Source organism: Ochlerotatus camptorhynchus, unplaced genomic scaffold (assembly GCF_037179485.1).
Source record: "Ochlerotatus camptorhynchus isolate MF236.1 unplaced genomic scaffold, CSIRO-AGI_Acam_v1.1 ptg000573l, whole genome shotgun sequence".
Lineage (NCBI taxonomy): Eukaryota > Metazoa > Arthropoda > Insecta > Diptera > Culicidae > Ochlerotatus > Ochlerotatus camptorhynchus.
In genome coordinates, this window is record NW_027041054.1 from 114,048 (window position 1) to 126,840 (window position 12,793).

Consider the following 12,793-nt stretch of genomic DNA (forward strand, 5'->3'; position numbering starts at 1 on the left):
CGAAGATAGAAATATCAAAGTTTTGTTTATATCAGCTGGGTGATATGCCGCCATGTTATTGAAACCAACATCTGAAACGTCACAATTCAAGTGTGAACTGCAAAAATGGCATGACTGAATTGTCTTATTTTTATCAAATGAAATTATTTTAACTTTTATGCCATATAAATGGTTGACTTCGTGGTAGAAAATCAGAAAATAATATTTTATGAGTGCTAAGTTTATTTTTCACAAAATGTAATCAAAAATATTAAGAATATCTGAAATATCAGTCACGCCTTTTTTGAAATTCTAGCTTAAATCTTCTATTTGTTTGCAAATTATGAGCTGTCAGTGGGGCCCACGATTCGCGGGCCCACAGCGATGTTAGCTATTTTCAAGGCAAGGCAAACAAGATAGGGCTGCCACCCAGCTGGTTTATATAAATTGATAGTACCTTTTCAATTGTTGGTCTACAATATATTGAATTGGTTCCGCTTTTTGGTAGATCGAAATTGTATCCGCCAGACTACAGAACGATACTACGAGCAAGAGAAAATGCACTCAAAATACTCACTTAATTTTTTTCGCCGAGATTCCAACAGCCGAGCAGTTCTGCAGTTTATTTTGCTGAGATTCAGTAAAACAATCGCCGAGACTCAGCTAACAAATAACATTTTGCTGAGATATCAGCTAACAAACAGATATTTTGCAGAGATTCCATTGCATCAGCAAAAGTAAATGCCGAGGTAATCGGCTGTTGGAGATTTTACCGAGCTATATTAAGTGTGTAGAACATCACATTTCAGTTGCATTTATATTGTAGTTTACAAATGTAGTACCTTTGGTTGCATGTAAATCACATATAAGTTTGGTGTCACTACATTATGAACTGAATATTCTTAAATAAATCAGTTTCCTGCACGATATCTCCAAGTAACGTCTGAATCCAAATGAGTAATAAAAATGTTACATGACGTGAAAGAACAGTATCACGATCCCAAAAGCAACCTGTTTTCAAATGGCAACCAAACCCCTTCCCCAAGCCATCTGCCTCTGCCGGTCCGACCACCCGCAGTAGCCACAACTGGAAGGAGGTGGTTGTTTTACATGTCATTACAACTATCCCCCATCCTTTTTTTTCTACGCCCAATCCTCGGAACAAACGTTTTCCTCGCCACCGTCATCCAAACAGAGCCTACTAGTCACGACGAAACTGACGTGGTGCTCTGCGAGAGGCGGCTCGGTCTGGTCATCCAACTAGCCCGGGCTGGCCTGGCTACAGTGCAGTACACCGTCAGTTATCAACGCATGCTTGGATTGGGAAGAAGTGGCGGATGTGGAAGTTGCTTCAGAACGCGAAAAAAAAAAGAAGTATCTATAACTCCTTGACTAAACCACAGTCAAGCGGGATTTGGCGCGCGCGTGAGTGCTGAAATCGTATTGTGGCCAGAAATTATCAGCAAAACATTATCTTACAATTGTGGCAGCGTTTCGGTGCTGGTCAGTCATAGAACGGAGGTCGCGTGCTGTGGTTGATTTTTTTTTTCCATTGCTAGTTGTTAACCAAAGCTAAACTGCGGTCGGTTTCCTGACATTCCCTATGGCTTGGACTGTATATCAGCGGCATGCTGTTGTTGTTATTGTTGCAAAGCAATGAATCAAACAAGTGAATATGTGCTGAAGCCACACTTTTTCTGGTGAAACGCGACTGTAAACAAACGGAGGGCGATGATGATTAATGTTTCCCGATAATCTAAACAGTCATGGTTGTGAATTCTAGCTATCGCAATTTTTGTCATCGATACCAACAACAGGAAGCCAAAGAAGGTGAGAGTTTGTTGTAATTGATGAGTGGTGATTATTATAAAAAAAAAATTATGAGCATGAGACAACTGTTGGAAAGGACGAATCATTGTTATTCAGCAAATTGTAGAACTCAAACGTTCGATTTTGTACGTAATCGTGTGTGATCGATTTGTGGTTTTTTTTTTTTCAATATTAACTGGATTTTAGACCTTCGTCTGTGCAAACAAAAATGACCTCACATTTGAAATGCCATATCTCAGGCGATGTTTCAATGGATTTTGAAGTTTCAAATGTTTTGCATAGCTAATTTAGTGGACTTAAGGGGAAGCTCACCGGCCCAAAAATAAAAAAAATATTTTCGGTACGTTTTTATTTTTCTAAAAATATTGGGAAAAATTATCAAAAATCCAAGAAAATCAGTTTCTTCCTTAGATTTTTGTCAATAATTACATGCAAAAAAAATTTCTATCCCATCATGAAAAAAAATTGGACTCTCAGAAAAACCGAAAAGTTGATGTTTTGTGGTTTTTTGAGTCCAACTTTATGCCATAATGACTTATAAAACATGTTTTTGCACGTGAATTTTCTTTACAAAATTAGAAAAAATGTGATTTTTTTAGATTTTTGATACTTTTTTTTCAATATTTTTAGAAAAATCAAAACGTAATTATTTTTTTCGAAGCGGTGAACTTCCCCTTAAAGTTAAACATACTTTGGAAAAACATTTATTTGGTTGGATCACACGAGGGAAGGGGTCATTGAAAAAAATGTACGCATAAAATTGGATAGAAATGTTTATACTAGGGGAATTTACGTATTCTCGGCAACCTAAGCAGCGACCTCCTTTCTATAGCCTTTTTCTTTATAGAACGCACACATATGCAGTATTGGTTTGTTTACAATCTTTTGCTGCCAGCTGCTCTAATAATTTCAGTCGAAAGAATTGTCAAAAACTGTTTTGAAACGCTTTTACAAAGCTCCAATTTTCTCTAGTGAGAGCGAGTATTGTCGGCAACCAGTTTTTCTTCGGCAACCGTTCCATTTGAACTGCATGTAAATCTGCTGTTCTATTATCGGCAACTCGAAATCAGCTACAATTTGTAGTGCGTGTGTTTCATTTCAAGAAAACCCTGCTAGATTGCTTTTTCTCAGTGGTAAAGATATAGTCAAATTGAAGCTGAAAGCATAAAGAATCGTTTGCATGCATTCAGCGAAGTGTTTTCGTAAGAAAATCCAGTGAAAATAGTGTTTCAATTTGGGTTGCCGAAAATAGTCTGTCATGCCGAAGCCGTCATTTCCCCTATATAAGATCCTCACTATGTAGGATGTTATTTTCTTCAACAAAGATGTCCAGGAATACAAGGTCCATTCGAAATAATTAGATCATTCAAGTTGTACTATCTTAGATCTAGAGATCATGCTCATATGGATGGTTCCTGTTTTCGGAAAAGTTGTTCAGAAGGAATCACAGTTAAAATTATGTTGTAATTACATCAATTTTTTAAAATTTACACGACTTGTTGAAATTCAAGCATGTAAAATTATAGCTTACTGAATTTTAAATAAGCTACGTCAGACAACCTTATCCATGATGTTTACATCCAAATTTAATCCTTTAAATTTGTCGAACCTCTTAACGGAATCTCTTTATGAAGAGCTTTGAGTGGGTTGGTTTATTTCCTTTAAATTCCGTTATAATTGCTTATTTTTTGACAGATACGCGTATTTCGTCTTCTACTTGCAGACTTCATCAGTTCCAAGTGGTGTTGCTCTTCATCCAAATTTAATTTTACACGATGCTGCTTTAAGGTGATACTCTAAGGAAGCCTTAGCGTGAAACTTTTAAGGCACAAATGTCAACAAATTTGAGATTACTACTCCTTGTTTGCTGTGCTACTACAAACAGAGAGTAGCAATTTCAAATTTGTATGTTTCGTGGAAGCTGACATTTGTCCCTTTGAAGTTTCACGTTAAGGCTTCCTTAGAGTATCACCTTAATTTCAATGACTTTCAATAGATGAAACCTCAGTCAAGTCACGACAACGAGGAAGCGCATTTAAATAACAAAAGACATACAATATACGCCTGGAATTATTTCATATTCGCTACAAACATCGTTTATGAGATTTCTAGAAACGTGTGAGAGACCCTACTCTACCCATTCCCGGCCTATTAAGCACAACCCGAACTTAGACTTTCTTAATTTAGCGGAGTTTAGCACCAAACGGAATGTTATTATTACAGATGACTTCCAAATTTATTTACCTTTCCATATGTACCGTTAGTTCTGTTAAGGGGTCGCGGAATATTTGTTTATTGTTCAAAATGCAAAACTGCTTCTGGCGGCTCAACTTGCCCTACGGATTTTCTTGGGCCTATTAGCCATTGAAACGCCATTGAGATCCTCCTTGGCCTATCGAACGGAAAGAAAAGTGAATTCGCGTGCGCCTTTTGTACACTTCAAGTGCGCCTTTTGTTTTCAAGATCTTATTTTGCGTTTTTCAACATTTCGTTTTGGAATAGAAGCATCGTACAAAACGTGTGTTTGACACGTTCACGCCGCAATCATAGATATATTTTATGTTTTCTGCTCGATAGGGCCAAAACTGGCGATTAGGCCGAAGTATTGCTCTACCCTATGTGAGCATCGAGATTTCAATTGAGGGGGTTATGCCTTGTTCAGACTGGAGAGTTATAACATGTTATAACGGTTGTCAACTAATTGCAACACAGAACCCGAGCAAAGTACAGCATCAAAATGACAGCAAATTGAAATCTAGTTTTGATATCAACATCAAACTGAAATCATAATTTGATTTCAGTTTAGGCAATTAACAAATTTGATACCTAAGTTTGTTTTCATTGTGCTGTACATTTGCTCTCCAGAAATATGTTGTTGTGGGTTTGTTTTCATTGCCTTAGCATAACATCAAATTGAATACTTGTTTTGCTATCAACAGGAAAAATGGATATCAAATTTGGTTTTCAGTTTGCTCTCACTGATAGCAGAAATAGTTTTCAATGTGATGTCACAGGAAGATTTTTTTGCTCTCAATTTTGATATTTTAACCGTTAAAACGACCAAAACGACAGCAACCAGAGAAATCATTATCAGCGAAATCACAACATCAAATTTAGATTTCAATTTGATCTCAGACTTTGCTCGGGAAACCACCATCAAGATAGCGCTATAACATGTTATAGCTCTGTAGTCTGAACGTACTATTAGAAGTAAAGGGGTGTAAATGACTTTGATCGATTCTCGTCATCGACTTTCTCTTTCGTTAATAATTCAGCTGCAAACACATTCCTTGATTCGTGTGCCATTCTGGATGCTAGATGAAAACCTCCTGTATTTGTGATTTAAATTGATGGACAGTTGAAAATCATCATTTGTTCAAGATTTCAGCTTGATCAAGTATTATTCTGAAGATCTTTAACTGCCCAATAATTTAAATCACATTTCCTAGTTATTCTCTCAACACCAGGTTGCTCACAAATTATACATCTCCAAAAAGTTCTCAGGATATTGGTTCAAGACTGCAGCTTAATCAGGGATCATTATTATTATTTAGCTTTAATCAGGGATCATTCAACTGTGCAAACAATCACATGAAGATCTTTAACCGGACAACAACTCAAATCTCAGCTCCCAGGTATTTTTTCAAGATAACAGGTTGCGCAGAAGTTATTCCAAAGACCTCCAGGTCATCATAGATCTTCACAAAAAATCTCAAGACATTAGTTTTAGACTTCAGCTTGATCAAGTATCATTCTCATACAGACCAACAGGCGTAACCAGGGGTTAAGTCACTCTGCCACCTTGTGCCTGTGTTGATTGTGTTTCTTGTGTGTTTTTGTGTGTTTCTGCATGTCGACCTAGCTGTCAAAACGTTGAGCGAAAATTAATTATTACATTCATTGCTCTCGCCAAAAAATTACCAATTTAATAATGCACAGTGTACGAATGGAATCCCAGTAAAAAACACACGTCAACGTACACAACTTACAAGAATTCAAATTCTCATCCCTGATCGTCATCGAGTACTGCACTGGTTTGAAAGCTATTTGTCTGACAGAACTCAACGGACTGTTTTTAATGATTCTGTTTCCAGTCCCGTGGAGAATAACCTTGGAGTGCCCCAGGGAAGTGTTTTAGGGCCCCTGTTATTTATTATGTATATTAATGACTTGCGACGTGTTTTACGATTTTGCGACATTAATCTTTTTGCAGATGATACTGTGTTATTCATTGCAGCCAAGGATTTAGTTGATGCCGTTTTACACTTGAATGAAGATTTGCGTTCTCTAAGTAGATGGTTGAAGTATAAAAAGTTAAAATTGAATACAAGTAAAACTAAATTTATGGTAATTTCGCGGAATCGAGTAAATGAGAACGTCTCTGTTGTAATTGATAATGAGCCTATTGATCGCGTTCACGAAATGGAATATCTTGGCGTGATTATTGATGACAAACTTAAGTTCAACTCTCACATTGACAATGTCATCAAGAAAATTGCCAAGAAGTATGGAATTCTATGTCGACTGAAAAACGATTTAACTATTGCCAGTAAAATACAGCTATACAAATCAATCATCTCTCCTCATCTAGACTTTTGCCATTCAATTTTATGTCTGGCCAATGAAACACAAATATCGAGATTACAGCGCTTGCAGAATAAAATAATGCGTTTGATTTTGAGATGTAATAGATTCACTTCCTCAACTTTGATGCTAGACGCCTTACAATGGTTGTCGGTGAAGCAAAGACTTGTATATTTGACTTTGGTGTTCATTTTTAAAGTAGTTAACGGTTTGCTGCCTCGATATTTGTGTGATCGAATTGAAAGAGGAAGTGACTTTCATAGATATAATACTAGAAACGCGGTTGAAATAAGAACACCACATTTCTTGACTTGTGCTTCACAAAATTCATTATATTATAAAGGAATAAATGTTTTCAATTCGATGCCTAGACATATCAAACGTTTAGCAACACTTACAGAATTTAAAAGACACTGCATTTCACACGTTAAAACTGTCTTTTGAACAGTTATCCAGTGATTTTTTTTATGAATTGACAAATTATGTATCTTGACGAAGTTATCTCTAACGGATTATTTTATATGGATAGCTGTCATAACAACTTTTTTAATAATTATTGTAGCACTGCAAAAACCATTTCTGTTCGCCACGAGGGTGATGATGGGTTTTTAATATTTGATTTAAAAGTAGATTAATTAAAAAAAAAAGTACAAAGGTTTGAGCCTCGCGGGCGTATTACGGATATAGAGGACTGAATTTAACATTTGATAAAAAAAAAAAAAATGCAATTTTGTAGCTTATTTGGAAGATACCATGAGTTAGTAGTAAGTTTTCTGGCAAATGTTGGGGGTTCGTGAGCATTCCTGACATTGCTGAAAATTATGATAGCATCAGATTGCGGGGTTACTAGTGTAATAGGATGCTTTGTTGATTGCTAATTAACTCTTGATTGATTGTAATACTTATGATTATTTAAGGTGAACAAAAAGGCGAACTAAGAGGTGGACGCCTGAGCTTTTCCACATTTATATCGCTGTGAAGCAACTGTAAACTCTAGAGGGAATTTATATCTGTAACTGAAACGAGTTCGATTTTGTTTGCCAACCTGGTTAAAATGTCATATTTAATTATTTTGAAGATAAATCGTCCAGCTCAAACCTTTGTAGGGGTAAGAGGTGGGACCATCATCATCATCATCATCATCATCATCATCATCATAATTTACTCACTAGATGACGCTATTTCGAAATATTTAGATCATTCAAGTTGTACTATCTTAGATCCAGAGAGAGATCATGCTCATATAGATGTTTCCTGTTTTCGGAAAAGTTGTTCAGAAGGAATCACAGTTAAAATTATGTTGTAATTGCATCACTTTTCAAATTTACACGACTTGTTGAAAGCATGAAAAATTATAGCTCACTGAATTATAAATGAGCTACGTGAGACAACCTTATTCATTATGTTTACATCCAAATTTAATTTTACACGATGCTGCTTAAATTTCAATGGGTTTCAAGAGATGAAACCTCAGTCAAGTCACGACAACGAGGAAGTGCATTTAAATAATAAAAGGCATACAATATACGCCTCGAATTGTTTCATCTTCCTTACAAACATCGTTTATGAGAATTCTAGAAACGTGTGAGAGTATGTAAGCATCGAGATTTGAATTGTTTTTTTGGTTGGAGATCTTCAGAATAATATCTGATACACCTGAAGCCTTGTAAACAGCAATATCAAGAGGATTTTAAAGATAACTTTGATCTTCCAACTCGGCATTATGAGAGAATAGCGGAGAGAACTGATTTGAATTGGTCAACAGTTGAAAATCATCAGACAAAATACCCTGACCAATATGAAGTCTTGAACAAATATCTAGACCTCCCACAGTTACCAAGCAATACCATGCTGGAGGTGGCTGGGTTCAATTCCCGGTCAGGTCTAGGAATTTTTCGGATTGGAAAATTTCTCGAATTACCTAGAGCATAGAGCATGATTGTACTTCCCACACAATTATACTAATGCAAAAATGGTACAGACATCGAAAGCTCTCAATTAATAACTGTGGAAGTGCATCTAGAGCACTAAGTTGAGAGCTAAGAGTAATGAGCTAATATGCGATAAGCAATAAACTTGAAATGCGGAGAAGAAGAAGGATAAGTGCTTATTAATTCAAATATCAATCAATTCAACGCACAGGTCTGTATCTGTGAGCTTTTAATGAATTTATATTCAAATAATTTGAATAATTTCACCATTTAAAACACCAATTGTTCATTATATTCCCTGTTTCCCTAATATGAATTATTACTTTTGAATTGCTGTTCGCTGGTCGTATTTGACGAAGATAATTAGCATCGTCAATTGAAAGGGAAGCATCAGGATGTATCTTCGTTTATCGCCTGCTAATCGGCGCCGCCGGGATGTTCTGAGGCATGACGACTCCGATCACATTACTAGCATATCGGTCTTCCACATTGTGGACGATTACGGTGTTGCCATGATTATTGCTCCAGTCCATTAGTTGCGCCAACGGAATGTCGTGTTCATGAAAAAGTTTTCCTCCAACCAATAGTCCAATTTACAGCTGTGTTCGATAAAATAGCAGCGCCTGCTGATATTCATACAAAATGGTTAACTTTGACATGATGTAACTTTCTTAACTTATGATCAATTGAGCTGAAACTTGGCGAACGTTTCAAATATGTTCAATTTTACGATAACAAAATATTAAATTTTTGGAAGCACCTGCCGGAAAGACAGACACCAGGTAAAATTGTTCAAAATAATTTTCATTTCAGCTTAATTTTGAAATTTTAAATTTTACATTCAACATTTTAAATACATTGAATGTTGAGATAGATATGAACAAAAATATAGTTTTCCAATAGTAATTTCCATATAAACTTCAAATGGTTTGTGCCAAGTCAGTATCTTACTGAATGATTTCACATTTTGGGAGACTTATCAGGACCCAATTTGGAACCGTTTGAGCACTGTGGAGCGAAACATTCAAATTTTACATCAGTCTAATGATCACTTGGAGACCTTTTGAATAGTTTCTGAGCAACCTGGTATCTTGAAATTGCATTGTTGGGCAGCGAAATTTTTGATATTTTTGATCACCTGGAGTTCTTTGCAACCTCGTATGATGAGAGAATATCTGGAAGATGAGATTTGAATTGACAGTTGAAAATTTTCTGAATATCGCGCTGAAGTTTTTAACAGATACATTGACCATTTTTTGGAGATCTCTGATTACCTGAAGGTCTTTTGAATCATTTCTGAGCAACCTAGTATCTTGGATATATAGGAGATATGATTTGAATTCATGTGCAGTTTAAGATCTTCAGAATGATACCTGATTATGCTGAAGTCTTGAACAAATATTTGGAAGACTTACCTAGATACTTTGGTGTAATTTGGTATTTGGGAGAATAACTGGGAGATGTGTTTTGAATTGTTTTGAAGATTTTAAAAATGATACCTGCTCACACGGAAGTCTATAACAGATATCTTGAAATTTTTTTGGAGATCTCTGATCATTTGAAGGCATTTGGAATGATTTCTGGGCAACCTGGAATTGTAAGAGGATATCTGGGAGATATGATTTGAATTGTTGTGCAGATCAAGAGCTTCAAAATAATACCTGATCAAACTGAACTTTATATTTGAGGAATTTTGGAGATGTTGCTATTATTTTGAACAATTTTACCTGGTGTCTCACTTTCCGGCAGGTGCTTCCAAAAATCGGCATGCGCTGCTATTTTATCGAACACAACTGTACATCCAAGATTTTTGAATCACAACGTCGTGTAATTCTTCTTAGGCTTCTTGCATCCAAAAACAGACTTCTATTAACGAGATATGTTTCAAACATTCATCGGTGTTGTTTTCTGATGGTCTTAAGCTACGATCCGACTATATAATTTCAGTTTAAACCTGTACAGTTTATCTGGCTTCTAATCTAATCGGTTAACAGTTTTCTACATACAATGAAAATATCTGTGACTGCGACTGCCGAACTGCAGAGCTTTATTTTGACATTCGGCATTTTATTTACGTTTTTATTTTCAGTGTCCGATTTGGTTGGTTTGTAATCACAAGTGACGGGAAAATGAACGATTGAGGTGAAAATTAAAGCAGTGAGCCAACAACCCTAATTAAATTGTTATGGTTATTTTGCTTAACGACGTGTACCGGGTATCATCCAAACCATTTGCGGAATAGTTCTATTATTTGGGTTATCGTTAGTTTATGGTTATTTTTTATTAGGGAACCGCCAGGCATAATAGTCAAACGGTGACCCATAAGTGTTCGAATGAGGAAACCTTACATTACATTGGCGGCATTCTATCACTCAAATAGGAAACAAATTCTTTAAACTTTAATCGCTCTTCCGTTCACTGTCAACCATCAAGTTGTGAGTCTGCAGAGGTTTCTCTGTCCTTACAGTGTAAAGTCTGGAACGCGCAAAAATTGGTCATCTTCAAATTGGTGTATTTCTGTTAAAAATGCATAAAAAAAAACCTGAAATGCTGTATTTGGAAGTTGAGTGTATATACAATGGTTGCTATGATGAGTTTTCACCGTTTGCTCTCCAGTTTTCAAAATGACGTCCTAGCAAGAAGAGCAGCGTGTCAAAATTTTGCTCGCGCAGCAAGAGAATCCGACGTTCTCACACGCCAAGTTGGCAAAATTGCTGGATGTGGCCAAATATACCGTGACAAACGTTTTAAAAGTGTTCGGGGAGCGTCTGTCGACCGCCAGGAAGCCTGGAAGCGGCGGCAATCGTAATCCGGACGTGGCAGCGACGACGGAGAAGGTGGCGGTGAAATATATGCGGAATCCTAACCTCTCCATCCGGGACGTCGCTGGCAAGCTCAATGTCTCCCATACTACCGTTCGACTGTGTCGTCATGGACGACGAAACTTATGTGAAGGCGGAATTCAAGCAGCTTCCGGGACAGGAGTTTTATCAACAATCAATACGAAACTAACGATTTTAAATTGGCTCACTACTTGACTAGCCTATTGGTCCCAAGCTAATCGATGCACCCCTCGAAACATAGGAAAATACACGAACCCCTCATTTTATCTGTCAAACTTTCATAGCGAATCAAAACAAACATAGTGTAGTACTAGAATTTCAACTAGAAAAGGGTACGTTAATCAATTTGCTTGGGACCAATAGGCTAGTTAAGTAGTGAGCCATTTTAAAATTGTTAGTTTCCACTGGTTGCTACTACCACAAACGAAGTGACAGACGACTAACTGGCGAAGAAATCAATTAAAATAATGTGGTTCGCTGTAATAGAATTTTCTTAGAAGCTTGTGCCATCATCCACCAGATGCGTTAGTATTTTTGTTTTGGTTTGGTACAATGATTCTTTGACAGTGTGCAAAGAGTGTATCATTTTGTCATTTTTTTATGCGTTTCAGTTTTGATCAGAGTGAAAGAGATAGAACCAAAGCATTCTAGTACATTTGGTGAAAATGCTGGTTCTATCCTGTAGCAGTGTTGCCATGTGGTACAATCCAGTAGTAGTGGTGTTGCCATGTGGTACACTGAAAAATTGCAATAGCAGGTTAGTCACCAAAGTTTTCGAGCCGCTCCGTCAGTCACTTCGTTTGTGCTACTACTGGATTGTACTAGCATTTTCACCAAATGTACTAGAATGTTTTGATCTCTTTCACTCTACTCAAAACCGAAATGCATAAAAATGATAAAATGATACACACTTTTGCTCACTGTCAAAGATCATTGCACACAAAATCAACTTTGTTCAAATCAAAACAAAAATACTAGCCCCTCTGGTGGCTGATGGTACCTCGGATGGCACAATCTTCTAAGAAAATTCTATTACAGTGAACAAGAAATACTCAGAGGGAGAGATGTGGGGAGAGAATATTTTGAGCCAAATGAACTGCCAAAGTCTGAGCCAATCGCCCATTAGGTTTTGTCCGAGGATTTCTTATTCTTATTAGATTAAATTTAAGAGTATTGCAATCGAAAAAAATTCAATCACCTTTATGTTTCGTGTACTTCTCAAATTCAACTAGTTTTTGGAATCAAAAACAATATCCTAACTCTATTGATTAATTGATCTTAGTTGGTTAGTTAATGGCACCAAGAAATGTGCAAAATATTGCGATGAAATCAATCATTATTTTGCACGTAAATCGAATCAAAAATAAAAGTCATGTGAAATGCTGGCTTCAAGCAAGGGTTGCAAGATAATTTAGGTACAAATCCCTGCTGCCGAATTGTATTTTGTTTTCTCCGCCTATCTCTCCCTTTGAGTATTTCTACAGCGAACCACATTATTTTAATTGATTTCTTCGCCAGTTAGTTGTCTGTCACTTCGTTTGTGATATTATTGATCAAAATTATCTATAATCGCACAAAGGTTAAGATGGAAATATGTATAAAAAACAATAGGATTTCAATATTTTA

The 12,793-nt window shown here is 36.5% G+C and overlaps 1 protein-coding gene across 4 annotated transcripts in view; it reads left to right on the forward strand.

Moving 5' to 3' along the window:
* The window catches only part of LOC135713598 (uncharacterized), a 101,208-nt gene that overhangs the window by 84,744 nt on the left and 3,671 nt on the right, over positions 1-12,793 (forward strand). The gene's annotated exons all lie outside the window — the stretch shown is intronic.